This window comes from Hyaena hyaena, unplaced genomic scaffold (assembly GCF_003009895.1).
Source record: "Hyaena hyaena isolate Hyena2069 unplaced genomic scaffold, ASM300989v1 scaffold_652, whole genome shotgun sequence".
NCBI lineage: Eukaryota > Metazoa > Chordata > Mammalia > Carnivora > Hyaenidae > Hyaena > Hyaena hyaena.
In genome coordinates, this window is record NW_024081284.1 from 835,051 (window position 1) to 851,181 (window position 16,131).

Below are 16,131 nucleotides of genomic sequence, written 5' to 3' on the forward strand. Positions count from 1 at the left end.
TGTCAAGAAGACGCTATTGTTGGGGCACCTGGGTGGCTCAGTTGGTTAAGCAACGGACTTCAGCTCAGGTCAGGATCTCACGGTTTGTAGGTCTGAGCCCGGCACCAGGCTCACTGCTGATGGGGCAGAGCTGGCTTTGGCTCCTCTGTCTCCCTCTCTCTGACCCTCCCTGGCTCTCTCTGTCAATCTCTTTATCAAAAATAAATGAACAATGGGGCGCCTGGGTGGCTCAGTTGGTTGAGCGTCCGACTTTTGGCTCAGGTCATGATCTCACCGTTTGTGGGTTGGTGGGTTCAAGCCCTGTGTCAGGCTCTGTGCTGACGGCCAGCTCAGAGCCTGGAGCCTGTTTCAGATTCTGTGTCTCCCTCTCTCTCTGACCCTCCCCTGCGTACGCTGTCTCTCTCTCTCTCTCTCAGAAAAAAAAAAAAAAGAACATTTTAAAAAAGGAAGAAGGCACTTTAGTTTGCTTTATTTCTGTACTCAACAGTTTTATAATCACCTTAAGGTATAAATTTGGTGAATTTTATTATATCTCATTTTATAAATTATTGCTTAATATATTGTTGCATTACAGAATTCTTTGATCGTGGGAAAAGAATGAAAGCATTCGAAATATTTTAATGGCATGATTGTTTTGTACTTCCTAGAAATTTTTAAGCCACAGAGATTTTTTTCTCTTATCCATTTGATCAGCAGTTTCCACTAGGGGCATCTGGCTCCTATGCAAAGGCATTGAATTTAATTAATGTGGAATGCCAAGTGGATATTGGGGTTTTGAAAAGGTCCTCAAGTGGTTTTTACGCTCAGTAAAAGAAATGAAAAAGGTGATGCCAAGTTGGTAGAAATTTTAAAACTTCAGTTAAAATAGTCTTCTCAAATCCAACTTTTAAAGTATACTGTTCAGTCTTAAATAGGCTTCTCTTTGCAATGTCTGGTTAAAGGAATTAAACCTGTGAACCGGATGGTAGAATAGTTAGCCTTCTTCCTCTGTTCAGTGATAGGTAAGGGTCTTGAGAATAAAACACACGCCTGTCCAGGGTTGTAAGCCTGTTACGTGCTTGGGGATGAGTAAACCCTCAGAAGGTTTGCGCGCCAGTTATATGCTGAATGGACGATCAGTAGGAACGTGCTTGCTGGCCTGAGGAATGATCATTATCAGGACAGAATCTGGCGGAGAGCTGGTTTAGGCTGAGATCTCTATCCTGTGGGTCAGCCGCCCCAAAGGCCAACAAGCCGCCCAAGGGGAGGCATAAAGCACATGTGCGCAGACCCCACACAAAGTCCGGCTGCTGGAGGAAGGAGCAGGTTGGGACGGGGAAGGCAGAGGTGGAGGTATTAGGGATGAGCCGATACAACACGTGCCCGGCTGCTCCCCCAACTCTGGACGAGGCAAGACCTTTGCTACCAGTCTTCCAAGCGCCTCAGCCCCTCCCCATGTGCACACGTATCCCAAACGCTCTGGTTTCATGTTTGATGACGCCACTCCCACCTCTGTGCTCTCAAAGGCTGCAGGCTCCTCCCTGGGAAGTCCCCCAGATGCAGTCTTCCCAGCTTCCAGCAAAACCACCCCCGGCCCTGCACCACTCCCTTTCAAGGCTCTAAGGATTTAAAACCAGCAGCCCCACCAGAGTAATTTACACTTTAATTGCAGATGCTCTTTTGGCCTGAAAGCCTGAACTTAAAAAAAAAAAAAAAAAAAAGGCCACGGTGGAGCAGACGTGTCGATGATGCTGGCAGCGCTGCGAAGCGCTACCCAAAGCTTGGAGGATGATTTGGAAGCTCTGTTTAAAAAGTAAAACATTTGGGCCACCTGAGTGGCTCAGTCAGTTGGTTGAGCACTTTGCTCTGGATCTGGGCTTGGTCATGGTCTCAGGGTCGTGGGATCGAGCCCCGCTTCGGGCTCCGTGCTGAGCATGAATCCTGCTTAAGATTCTCTCCCATCCTCTTCCCCTTCCCCCTCAATAAAAATATATATATTAAAAAAAAAACACATTTGTATCCTTTAACATGTCATATCTACTCTTTAGTATGTCCTGTAGAGAAAGACTCAAGTTCACAAAGGGGCATTTACAGGGATGTTCATGACAGGCAATGTCACTGGAAAAATGGAAAGGACGGGAATGTCAATCTTTACAGCAACAGTTAATAATACATCCTGGCATAACCCTGGGATAGAATACTATGCGCCAGCTAGAAAACAGTAGGCCCAGGGGCGCCTGGGTGGCTCAGTCGGTTGAACATCTGACTTCGGCTCAGGTCGTGGTCTCATGATTCGTGAGTTTGAGGCCTGCGTCCGGTTCTCTGCTGTCAGCTTGGAGCCTGCTTCAGATCCTGTCCGCCCCTCCCCTGCTTGTGCTCTGTCTCTCTTTCTCGCCCTCAAAAATAAATAGACATCTGGGGCACCTGGGTGGCTCAGTCGGTTGAACGTCTGACTTCAGCTCAGGTCATGATCTCACGGTTCGTGGGTTCGAGCCCCGCGTTGGGCTCTGGCTGACAGCTAGCTCGGAGCCTGGAGCTTGCTTCAGGTTCTGTGTCTCCCTCTCTCTCTGACCCTCCCCTGCTCATGCTGTGTCTATCTCTCTCTCTCAAAAATAAATAAAATAGGGGCGCCTGGGTGGCTTAGTCAGTTAAGCGTCTGACTTTTGCTTAGGTCATGATCTCGCGGTTCGTGGGTTCGAGCCCCGCATCGGGCTCTGTGCTGACTGCCAGCTCAGAGCCTGGAGCCTGTTTCAGAGTCTGTGTCTCCCTCTCTCTCTGACTCTCCCCTGCTCACGCTCTCTCTCTCTCTCCTAGAAATAAAAAATAAATAAATAAAATATTTAAAAAATAAGTAAATAAATAAACATCAAAAAAATTTTTAAAAAGGATCGAAAAGGAACATAACATGACACGGGCTGGGCCACAAATATATTTATATTGTGTAGAAGTCTCGCAAAGGGGAAAATGATTGCTAAGAAATAATGTGTCAGGTCTCACAAATTCCCATGACCCCGGAACAATTCAGATCCCCCCAGTGGCGTCCTTATGATGAGTTCTGAGCTTTGTACCAACGTCTTTATTTTCATCTGCAAAACTCGTAGAGGTGGGGCTGGACTCTGCACTCGAGGCTCCCCATGCGTGAGGCCAAGGCTGTTCAGATCCCACGTCTAGTGACCAAGAAACTCTCAGAAAACAATCGACTCTTCTTTGGATGCTGCTACTTAAAACTGCCGGGGCTTCGAAACACGTTTGTGGTCCCTAAACTATGGGAAAATGCCAACGCCAGAGCTCCTTTGTGCCTGTCAAATCGGGGCCACCGGGCAGGCTGCGGGTCCTGGCCTGGCTGTGCTCGGCCCCGAGGTGCCCAGCTGCTGTGCCAGCCACCCCCGCCCGTCCTCATCCACAGGAAGCCCTGAACGCCACAAAGAGAATCCCGAGCACCTGGACTCAAACAGGCTCTACGCCTCCGAGCCGAGCCTCTCAGAAAAGCAGCCAGAAAGCCCCAGCTGTTTCTCGACTCTGAAAACCGTGGCTCCCTCCTCCGAGGCGCAGTGATGGGACCCAACTGCACACAGCCCAGGGGCTTTTGAGATGAAAACGAGTGTAGGATTTTTCAGGTCATAACACGGGGATACAGGCACACCGGGCCTCGGTGGGCGCCATGAGCCACCACTTCCCACTGGAAAGTCCTTGACTTTGTTTAAACTAGAAGGCAGCTGAGCAGGTGGGCAGGCAGGTTTTGGAGAAGAGCACAGAGCCTGGAGGTGCCAGGGTCTGGGTGGGGGCAGAGGCAGATAAAAAGAAACCAGGGCGGGAGGGGGGTGCCTGGGTGGCTCAGTCGGTTGAGCATCTGACTTCTGCTCAGGTCATGATCTCACAGTTACTGGGTTCAAGCCCCACGTCGGGCTCTGTGCTGACAGCTCAGAGCCTGGAGCCTGCTTCGGATTCTGTGTCTCCCTCTCTCCCTTCCCCTCCCCCACTCACACTCTGTCTGTCTCTAAAAAACAAAACAAAACAAAAACAAAAAACCTGCGGACGAGAGCCCCCCTCACTCCACCGGGGCTCCTGCCCTGCTGAGACCACATGTGAAAGGTGCGAGAGGAGTGCAGCGCAGAGGGGAAGGAGCCGGCTGCCTGCGGAACCCAGTGACGAGCTGACTCACAAGGATGCGGGAATGAGCGATAGCGATCAACCCTGGAGAGTCGCTCGCGGGATGGGCAATGCGAGTGTTGCTCACACAGCAGGCCCGTGCAGCAGGGTCTACCCGGCGCCGTGTGGTGGCTCTGCCCGCAGAAGTAGTAGAAGTGGAAGAAAAACTTTTGAGAAGTTCAGTCCTAGTGACGGGTCCACCTTCCATGATGCTTTTATAACCCTGTGTTCTGGCTTATACTTTCTTGTGAGTTTGATCAGCCCGAGTTGCAAGACTCTCTTCCCAAATTTGAACTGTTCCTCTAGGGGACCATGAGGGCAGGTGTGCTAAGGTAAGGATCCTGGGAGCCCAGCTGCAGGCTGACCTCCTTGGGACACCTGTCAGGCGAGTCTCCCCACTGACCTGTTCAGGGAGGGGGTGCGGGAGGCCTGGATTAACCTGTAAGGTAACTGGGTAATCTGTCTGGTCAGCTGGAAGGAATGTGAATCAGGCGGTTAGAGTTAAATCTATTGAGAGTCGTTCAAGGAAATAGGAATTATTGGGGCGCCTGGGTGGCTCAGTGGGTTGAGCTTCTGACTCTCCACTTCAGCTCAGGTCATGATCTTGCGGTTCGTGAGTTCGAGTCCCGCTGATGATGAGGAGCCTGCCTGAGACTCTCTCTCTTCTCTCTGCCCACCCCCCTCTCAAAAGACATAAACAAACTTAAGAAAAAAAACACAATGATTTTGAACATAATGCATGCTAAATTTTACATCCTGCTTATTTTTATCAGATTCTTTTTATAGGGCGATGTCAAAAGAGTCATAAATGAGCTTTCCTCATAAACTCTCTTTAAAAAGGGTACTTAAGGGGTGCCTGGGTGGCTCAGATGGTTAAGTGTCTGACTTCGGCTCAGGTCATGATCTTGCGGTTTGTGGGTTTGAGTCCTGTGTTTGGCTTAGTGCTGATAGGTTGAAGTCTGCAACCTGCTTCAGATTCTATGTCTCCCTCTCTCTCTGTCCCTCCCCCACTCACACTGTCTCTGTCTCAAACAAACATTAAAAAAATAAATAACAATAAAAAGGGTACTTAAGTCTGCCCCATATTCCATATGCTCCTTTGGATAATAAGAAGAAATATAACCAGTCTGTATGATATATGCTTTTTATTTCTGATTTTAAGATGTGGCCAAAGGCAAAGCAAACCCCTCCAATGGTGACACCAGAGATTCTCTTGGGGAAATGGGAGAGTAATTAGCCTCAGTCCATGCCTGAGTTGCAGGACACCAAACATGATGAAATTAAAACATGACACAATGGGCAGATATCATGGCCCTAACCCTTGAAGAGAAAGTTGTTGTTTTTTAAACTGTGTATTTGTTTTTGAGAGGGAGAGAGAGCACAAGTGCGCAAGGGGCAGAGAGAGAGAGAGAGAGAGAGAGAGAGAGAGAGACAGAGGATCCAAAGTGGGCTCTGTGCTCACAGCAGAGAGCTGGATGTGGGGGCTCGAACTCATGAACTGTGCGATCATGACCTGAACCAAAGTTGGATGCTTAATCAACTGAGCCACCCAGGCGCCCCGGAAAAGAAAGGTTCTTATGGCGTTTTCCTCTTTTTACTTAACCACATCTTCTAATTAAGAATACATACAGGTAAATCTGGAAGATTCCCACTGCTGACTGACAACATAAGACATCTGTGATTTCTGAGGGACTCCGGTAAGGCTATTTCAGCTTTCATCAAAGCCTTTCTCACGAGGGGAGAATGTCTGCTTAAAAACCAACTGTTGCCACAGTTTCAAAGCCATGTCCTCTCCGGAAGCTCGGACCAGTCCTCTGGGACAGGGTGATGACTAGCAGGTCAGGCGGCAGGTTGCTGGGTGATACGCTAGCAAAAGTAACAAATGCTAGAATCAATTCAAGTGTTTGCCTGGTGCCAAGGATGGCAGCGGACACAGGGGCGGGAGAGACGTCCGGGAGGTCGTGGGAGCGTGCTCACACTGTGCTGTGGCCACGGTCGGACACCTGCACACATTTCCTAAGACCCATGCTGTACGCCCAGGGTGCGTAAATGTCATGGTATGTGAATTCTACATCAATAAAGGTCCTAAAAAATCACCGTCAATTTTTAGAAAAAGTCCTCATTCCTTCTGCAAGAGGAAGTGCCAGGAAATCAGGACTTGAGAGGGTGAAGCGGAATCAATGAGCAACCATCTATGAGTCTATGCTTTTGTGATTTGATCCTGAGGCCACGTAAGATGCCTCACGCAGCTCCCCGGCCCCTGCACTTTCTGAGTCATTTCTGCTCGCCTGATTTGTGTTCCTTCCCTCCGCTTCTTAACATTGCCATCCTGTTTATGCTCCCCCACATCTTGGTCAAGAGCAGAAGTATAATTCAGCTGTCTGAAAGAGGCATGTGGGCCAGATGTAAATAGCCTGCTATGCTAAATGATTATTTAAGATGAATCCTAAAAATAGGTGTCTGCTTATTATATGGTTGTAAGGTGCCTATTACAGAAGTTGACTAATCTTTTAAAAAAAGTAGATATATTTAAGTCATTGGCTATTTTTTTTAATGCAGTGCTTTAAAATAATATCAAGTCAATGCTAATATTTACTTCTTAGGAGTCAACATTGTTAACCAAATAATAAATGCATGCATGACACATTACAGTGACTAAGACAAGTGACCTGAATGGTTTAAAAACAATCTATAGATGGGGCGCCTGGGTGGCTTAGTCGGTTTAGCGTCCGACTTTCGCTTGGGTCATGATCTCGCGGTTCGTGGGTTCGAGCCCCGCGTCGGGCTCTGTGCTGACTGCCAGCTCAGAGCCTGGAGCCTGTTTCAGAGTCTGTGTCTCCCTCTCTCTAAAACACACCAAAACACACAATCTCTCTCTCTCTCTCCTAGAAATAAATAAAAACATTAAAAAAAAAATTAAAAAAAAAAAAAAACAAACAAACAATCTATAGACTCACTCGTCAGCAAGAGGTGGAAGAACCAACATGGCGTCTTGGGCAAGTGCTGAATTTTCTGGGTCTCCACTTTGATGTCCGTAGAATGAGAGTATATTTCTTCCTTGTATTAACAGTCAAGTATTATAAAGTTCAACTGAGATCCATGCATCATTCAATCTTTACCATTATGAGGCTACTTGCACGTCTTTTTTCTTAAGTTCTATCCTTTTTAAGTTTTTTACTAAAGTCATCTCTATACCCAGTGGGGCTCAAACTCATGACTCCATGATCAAGAGTCACATGCTTTTCCGACAGCCAGCCAGGTGCTCCTTCTAGATCTTCTAACCTGATTTCTCATCATCCCTGCAGATGGCAGGATGTCAGCCTAAAAACATGTATAAGATAAAGGAGTGCTTTCTACACGACCAGCGCTCTAAGCCCTGAGCTCTAGGGCCTCGCTAAAGGAGTGCTTTCTAAAAGGTAAAGTGCTACAGAAACACAGAGATGGCGATAATAAAGACTTAGGTTCAATGGGGAGAACAAGAAAGAAATTCATCTTCAGAATCGCTGGAAAACCAATATTGATGGTTTTCTTTCCATGGTTTGTCAGACCCCATCCATCGACACATAATTAAGTGTATGTAATACACACAAGACTGGCAGGCTGCCAAGTGTCGTCTGAGATCCAGAGAGAACCCAAACGGGTCTCTGCCTTAAACAGTCTTATTAATTTAGTTGGAGAGGAAAATATGACTGCACCTAAGCTGATGGGTGACAGGTTGTGATGTAAGAAGTAACACAGAGCAGTACTTTTTTCTCAGGGCTCCAGGAGAGCGCAGCGCAGAGAGGACAGGAATCTGGGCTCAGTGTGGGCGTGACGGTTCACAGCTGTTTGAACCGCTGCACGTTAATTCTCTGGATGGCGGTCTCCTCATTTACACTAAGGATAAACACTTAGAGGATTTTTGTGAGGGCCAAATGAGATAGCATATATAATATAGTAAGACTAGCTGCTAATAACAATGTAAAACCTAGAGCATCACTGGTGGGACCTCATGGACTCAGGAACCCACTTGTATTGTTAACTGTTTTCCTGAATATCTTATCTCTCCAATCATGCTACAGACTTCTCCCAATAGAGAAGATCGAGGAGGCAGGGGCCTCCAGGAGGTTTCATAAAGAAGATAAAAACGGGTACTTTGAGAATGGAGTGATCTAGATAGGTAAAAGTGAGTGAAGCTGGAAAGAAAATAGCATCTTTATGAAGATGGCAATTTTTAGATCATTAAAAAGCTGCACTACTTTAAATACTGATAAGGACTAAACACACGAGTGCTTTGGAAGCTTAGTTCAAAAGTCAATTTAAAAAAAAACGTGATTTTGAAATTATTATTTTTTTATCTTAATTAAATTTTTTTAAACGTTTATTCATTTTTGAGAGACAGAGAGTGACAGAGCATGAGCAGGGGAGGGGCAGAGCGAGAGGGAGACACAGAATCCAAAGCGGGCTCCAGGCTCTGAGCTGTCAGCACAGAGCCTCACATGGGGCTCGAACTCACAGACGGCGAGATCATGATCTGAGCCAAAGTTGGACACTTAACCATCTGAGCCATCCAGGCGCCCCATGAAATAAAGCTTACAGAAAAGTTGTAAGAAAAGTACAAAAAGCTCTGTTGTATCCTTTAACCAGATTCACTATTTTTTGACGTATGCCCCGTTTTGCTGTTCTCCTCCCCATACACACATACACACTATTTTCTAACTCATGTGAGGGCAGCTTACATATACATACATACATATATATATATTTATGTTCCTCCCCATTGAGCAATTGGCCAATAGGATGCAAATTTACTTTGAAATATGTTAATGTGTATTTCCTAAGAACACAGACATTCACTGACATAACAATAGTGTAATGATCAATATCAGGAAATTAAACATGAACACAATGCTGTTATCTAATGTATAGACCTTCCTCAAACCTCACCAACTGCCCCAATACTGTACTGCATGTCACCCCCCCTCCCCCCGAGCCGATCCAGGGTCACATACTGTCTCTCTTGTCATGAGTCTTTAGTCTCCTTTAATCTGGGATGGTTCCTTGCTTGGCCTTTCTTTGTCTTTCATGACATTGACATTTTCATGAAGTACAGACCAGCTGTGCTCCAGAATGTTCCTTCATTTGGGTCTATCTGACATTTTCTCATAATTAGGTTCAGGCTCTGCATTTTGGGCAGGGACATCACATGAGTGGGCTTGCTGTCCTTAAGGCACTGCATCAGAAGGCTCAAGGACTCTCTTGGCCTGTTACTGGTGATGTTAATGTTGATCGCTTGGTTGAGGTGTTGGGGCAGTTTCTCCCCTGGAAAGTGACTATTTTTGCCTCTGTAACTGATAAGTGGTTGGCAAGGAGGCACTTTGAGGCTATGCCAATATCTTGTTGCTCTGATCCTGGAGTTTTAGCATCCATCGATGGTTCTATTGATGGTTCTTGGCCAAATCAATTATTACTATGATGGTGGCAAAATGCTACTCTTTGAACTCAATAACTTTCTTCTACTTCAAGAAAGAGCTTTCCTTAATCTTTTTATTTGTTTATTTATTCCTTGATTGTCAGGATAGTTAGGATGGACTCATGGATTCTTATTTAATGGATTTAATCCATTAATTCCTTTACCATTTTTTAATGTTTATTTAATTTTTTAAAAGTTTATTGTCAAGTTGGTTTCCATATAACACCCAGTGCTCATCCCCACAAGTGCCCTCCTCCATGCCCATCTCCCCCCTCCCCCCGACCCTATCTGCCCTCAGTTTGTTCTCGGCATTCAAGAGTCTCTCATCGTTTGCCTCCCTCCCTCTCCCCCACTATTTTTCCCCTTCTTCTCACCCACGGTCTTCCGTTAAGTTCCTCCTAATCTTCCTATACGTGCAAACATATGGTATCTGTCCTTCTCTGCCTGACTTATTTTGCTCAGCATAACACCCTAATGTTTATTTAATTTTGAGAGAAAGAGAGAGAGACAGAGCATCAGTGGGGGAGGGGCAGAGAGAGAGGGAGACACAGAAGAAGCAGGCTCTAGGCTCCGAGCTGTCCACACAGAGACTGACCGGCTCGAACCCATGAACTGTGAGATCATGACCTGAGCCGAAGCTGGATGCTTAACTGACTGAGCCACCCAGGCGCCCCGTTTAATCCATTACTTTCATTGACACAGAAGCCAACCATTCTTCACAGCATTTGCCGAGCAGTTCGCCCAGAGGTCTTTCCTCATGAACAGCAAAACTCTGCATCACTGGAAGGAACTCACAGATTCGACCCAACTTGTATTATAGCTATTTTCTTGAATATCTCATCTCTTCAACCAAGCTACAAACTTCTTTTTTTTTTTTTTTTAATGTTTTATTTATTTCTAGGAGAGAGAGAGAGAGAGACAGCATGAGCAGGGGAGGGTCAGAGAGAGAGGGAGTCACAGACTGAAACAGGCTCCAGGCTCCGAGCTGGCAGTCAGCACAGAGCCCGACGCGGGGCTCGAACCCACGAACCGCGAGATCATGACCTAAGCGAAAGTCGGACGCTTAACCGACTAAGCCACCCAGGCGCCCCCCAAGCTACAAACTTCTGAGGGTAAGCTCCATCTATCTGCACCAACTTCTTTGATTCTTAGTTCAGGGTAGGAAAGAAAAGCATCGGCCCTAGTGCGCGGCTGATCCGGGTTTCACCCAAGTCCACTGGTCCTCTCTCTGCTCTCATTTTTCCCAGTAAAATGAAGACGGTAATAGCAAAGTCACTTAGGCTGTTGTGGGGAGAAAATAAGATAATGTGTGTAAAAGGCTAGTGTGAATTAATGGTTCTTCCTGTTAACTAGAGCTTGCCCTTTGAAGATGCATCTGACTTTTATCAATCAAGTAGAATGTATTAATTATAAAACCAGACGCATTTTACAAGTGAAGAGACATACAGGAATAAAGTAATCTGACATGACTGCTTCCTTCCTCCTCTCTCTTTTATCACCCCTCAAAGCAATGACAGCAGAGCATGGTAAAGCTATTTTAAGGGTCTGGCTGACTCATTTGAAGAGTAAAGAAGAAATGTTAACAGCATGTCTATTCCCTGGGCCAGTCAGTTGCAGTAGCTACCTGGTAATTGACACCGTTTCAGCCTGAGGAAAAGGAAAGCTCTGCTTCTTTTCTTCTGGTGGATTCAATAAATGCAGAGAGTGGCAGCTGGCCTTATGATAATTAGGAGAGAAATGACTCAGGACATAAAACTGCTTAAATCTCAAGAGGGACTGAGTAGACTTTAACTAATGTTTTCATAACTCATCTTAAAATGCAACGTCTAGAATAGTCCTAGACCTTCATTTGGTGCAAACTACATGGCAAAACAGGACCAATTGTTTCCTGGTCGGAAGGAAAGAGTTTGTATTTCAATAAAGGTTGAAGCTATTAGCAATAATAGTCAAATTACATACATATCATTTAAAATCCATGCGCATCAAAAGGGAACAATCTCTTGGGAACACTGTCCCCAAAGACAGCTTGGCTGATCCTGCCACGAGAAACATACACCCACCACAAATCCTCACTTTCTGATCACCAGATTCAAAAACAACGCTCGGATATGGAAGAAAATGGCCCCATGCCTGGCACCACCACCTCCTTCAGGCTTTCTCGCATGCAGCCTGTTTATCCCAAGAGCAACTCATTTCTAGCTAATGGTGAGTGTTGCTTCTTTACTTCAAAAATGCATCAAAGTGATACTGACATCTTCTATTGCTATTTGTCTCTCTACTAAAATTACCACTTTTGTAACCTCATATTTTTTATTGTTTCACTAGAACCGAGCTACATCTTTGCCAATCCTAAACAGAGAGGAAAAAACCCGTTAAGTTCTAGGAGAAAGTCCCCAGTAGTGTGCTGGGAAGCATAATTCTGCACAATGTGCTTGTTCCCTTACCCAGCACGCGTGGAGAACACTGGTATTTCTTAAAGAACGTGAGATGTAGAAAAAGAACAGTGCCTTATAATCAAGCCACGTGATATGTTTCATCTCAGAGAAAGGATAAATCATCTTTTTTCTTTTTGAAAAAACATTTTTATTTTTTTATTTTTAAGTAATCTCAACACCCAATGTAGGGCTCGAACTTACAACCCTGAGTTTAAGAGTTGCATGCTCTACCAACTGAGCCAGCCAGGTGTCCCAAAAGGATACGTTACCTTAAAGCTTTTCAGATATGTAATCAAACTAAGATCTATTTCATATGATCAATTCATCTTTTTTTTTTTTTTTTGGCCATCCAAACAAGTAAACTTAACTGATTGACGATTATGTGACGGCACATACAGATAAAAGCACGGACCCCAATGCGCTGATGTCCAACGATCACAGCCTTCATCCGAGCCAGGGGGTTACAGCTAAGTCCTCGCAATGCTAAGGTAACACAACGGACTTGAAACTAAGGCAGTTCTTTCAAACTCGAGTTACATTCGTCATATTATTCCTGTTGTTATGACAACACTTTTGAAAGCAGCACTTCAGATGCTTAGCATTCGGGCGTCTTAATATAGACTTGAAAAATACCTGAAGGTACACAGCGCTGCCCCCAGGGGCTTCAAGGGGCGGGTAATCATGAAGAGATGCGGTCAGAACACCTGGACTCCTTCTCATCATTGGCCCCCAGAGTCTCAAACTTGGCTTTTTTTCTATCAAAACAAGTAGGGAGGGCCCATCCAGAGGAGGGAAGCATAAAGAATTTATGTGGGCAGATATGCATTATTCTTTACAGTCTCCATACGAGTTGCGGCCACAAACAAGACATTCTTTCACGACCTTACATACTTCATTCTCTTGGTGTCACGCAGCTGTTACAAGTCTGTAAATGATAATGTGTGCTGATCAACCGGCAGTTACTTATCGTTAGCCACTGGAGAGGTTCATTTATGTAAGTGTAAGTTTACAGAAAGACCTCTCATAGCATGGATTTATTGTGAAAATCAACAACTGATCAAGGGGTACTGGTATTGGAGTATATCTGTTACATGGATCAGTGATCTGCTGTGTTCACACTACAGTCTGGGGAGAGCACAGATGTGTTTGTTAAAAGATCTTTTTGTTTTGTTTTGTTTATTCATTTTTGAGAGACAGAGGCAGACAGAGCGGGAGTGGGGGAGGGACAGAGAGGAAGACACAGAATCCAAAGCAGGCTCCAGGCTCTGAGCTGTCAGCACAGAGCCTGACATGGGGCTTGAACCCACAAACTGTGAGATCATGACCTGAGCCAAAGTCAGACGCTTAACCAGCTGAGCCCCCCCAGACACCACTAGACATGTCTGTTAGACTTTGTAATTTTTTTTTAAAGCAGCCTACAAACAGAAAAATATTTTTGCTGAGGAAATGAACTAGCTGGATATTGGCATTTTCCAGTCATTCTATTTTAATAGGGAGAAATTGATCTGTCATGTTGAATTCTCCCTGCCCTGAAGTACAGTTCTCTGAAAATTTTACCTTGGTCTCCCTAACAAGTGGTGTTTTACATGAAGGCATGTGAATTATTACTCAACAAAGTACAGAGGAAGTAAACGATACCAATGGATTCGCTTTGGAAGAACTCAATGTCAAAGAGTTATTCTGGGATTCCAGCAGAAAAAGGCTGGACTGAACGAGCCATCTTCTGCCAGCAGCTTCAAAGTTGAGTGGCTTTTCAGAGGCCTGGACACATGTTCTCTGCATGGTAATTTTGGCAAATTAAACAGCTATAATAAGGATAGCCGTTTCATTACTGGTCCTCGCTGCTGCATACCAAGAAGGTGGTCATGTGAATAACATCTGCTGAGTTATTTTTGGTTGCCAAAAAAAAATAATTTGTAATCAGAATGCAAAGCAGTTAGGTATAGCTAGATTATAACAAAGCAGAAGAATCATGTTCCTTTTTATGGTACCCCAAGGGTGGTTTGTAATTTCTTACTATTCCTTGCTTTGTCCAAAGGATTTGAAGCTGTAAAAACAGCAATGAAGCAAAAAGCCCATCTAATCCTTAGCTTAAAGAACAATTTAGTGCAAAGAAAGAACAAATGTTTATGGTTTCTTTCTACCAAGGAAAGACCCACCCCAGAGAACTGGATCCTTCAACATATGGTAAGTCTCTAACACCAAAGACAAAAGAATGCATTAAGGCCTACTTGTACATGTGTGACATGCCAAATTACTTGGATTCTGAGCCCACAAGGCACCATCAGGATGCTTCCCCTCCCAGGCACCCACATAACTCCTGCAACCACACTGAGCTCTCTCAGTAAGGTAACTTCCACTCTTGGCTGTCAATGATCCTTTTGCCCATTCATTGTCCTGAGCCAGTTGACCTAGAGGGAGTTAGATCCAATTTTTTAAAATTTATCTATTTATTTTGAGAGAGAAAGCATGCAAGCAGGGGAGGGGCAGAGAAAGAGAGAGGGAATCCCAAGCAGGCTTCATGCTGTCAGAGCCCGACATGGGGCTTGATCTCACGAACCATGAGATCATGACCTGAGCCAAAGTCAAGACTCAGATGCCAAACCGACTGAGCCACCCAGGTGGCCCCAGATCCATTTTTATACAGCAGGAAAATGAGAGGTTGGAAAACTTTTCCCAAGATCACCTGTCTCCCCTCATGTATCTCTCCACCACCTCACTCTCACCAGCCTGAAACCCTGTTCTCCACTAGACCTTCCTTATGATAGCTCACATACTTCACTCCATTCTCTGGGTCACACAAGAACTGTGTGAAGAACCACTTTTATTTCTCTGGGACTCAGGTCTCACTCTACAATGCTTGGCCTTCCTTCGGTCCTGGTCTTTTAAATTTTTTCTCTGGTTCACTGGTGAGAAAGTGGTTGTCACTCATTTTCTTGGGTCCTTACCCACTGTCTCCATCCTCCCCATCCCGTTAGCTTGGGCGAAGTTATAAACAGAGAGCTAATGATTTTTTTAGATGACTGGGGGAAATAAAACATGGAACGGATTTCCCTGGGACCACTTCACAGGACCTCAGACTCCCGACTGATCAAATAATTTCTTCAAGGGAAAAAAGAGATAGGGAAGGACAGTAAGAGAGTCAAGAGACATACCAACCAGATGCAATGTATGGATCCTATTTTGACCATGATGATGAACCAATTGAAGAAAGATCATTTTTAAGACACTAGGCATATTTTAATAGGAAGTGGATATTAATAAGAAATATTGCTAATTATTTAGGTGTGAAATGGAGTTAAGATTATGGGAGGAAATGTCCATACTTTTGAGATGCACACCAAGGAGTGCAGGAGTGAAATGACCTAAGGTCTAGGTTTGCTTTAAAATGCTTCAACCACAATAACAAAAGGGAGAGATGAAGCAGGTGTGGCAAATTCCTTTTTTAAATTTAATTTTATTTTAGAGAGGCAGAAAGAGAGATCGCACATGAGCAGAGGAGAGGAGAGGGTGGAGGGAGAGAGAGAGAATCTTAAGCAGGCTCCATGCTGAGGCATGGGGCTGGATCCCAGCACCCTGGGATCATGACCAGAGCTGAAATCAAGAGTGGGATGCTCAACAGACTGAGCCACCCAGGTGCCCCAGTAGCAGATGTGGCAAATTCTTAATAATTGTTGCAACTGGTGATGGGTATTCAGGAATTTGGTATACCATTTGCTCCATTAAGTCTATTTATTGAATATTTTAATAATTTATTGGGTGTCTACTAGCCCAGTGCTGAAAAAATAAGGCAGTCCCGCATAGCATATGGGTATCAGGGTGCTTATCTAGCATAGAGCTGGCAAAGATGATTTCAGAGACAGTAATTCTTAACCTTTGCCCCCATTCTGGAGCACTCCAGGGCACAGTGTACGAAAGAATGGTGAGTGTAAGGTGGATGCAATGCGGGATAACCCCGCGTTCCTCAGATCCTGGTGCACATCAAGGTGAGGTCATTGAGAAGGGAGATGCATCTATTTTCTCTAGAAAGAACAGGAGATTTTGTTTGGCCTGTTAGTTTCGGGGTCTACCGTATCCAACTTCAACGCAAACAAGAAGTCTATAACTTGACCACAC

General features: G+C 45.0%; 1 protein-coding gene across 4 annotated transcripts in view; it reads right to left on the reverse strand.

Annotated features, from left to right (window-relative positions):
• RIPOR2 (RHO family interacting cell polarization regulator 2) overlaps nt 1-16,131 on the reverse strand; it is a 230,348-nt gene that overhangs the window by 65,189 nt on the left and 149,028 nt on the right. The window contains exon 2 of one of the 4 annotated variants that reach the window (XM_039216709.1): nt 9,051-9,057. The exons of the other annotated variants lie outside the window; for them this stretch is intronic. The gene's annotated coding sequence lies outside the window, so the exon portion shown is untranslated. The remainder of the gene's footprint in view (nt 1-9,050; nt 9,058-16,131) is intronic. 4 annotated transcript variants of the gene reach the window in all.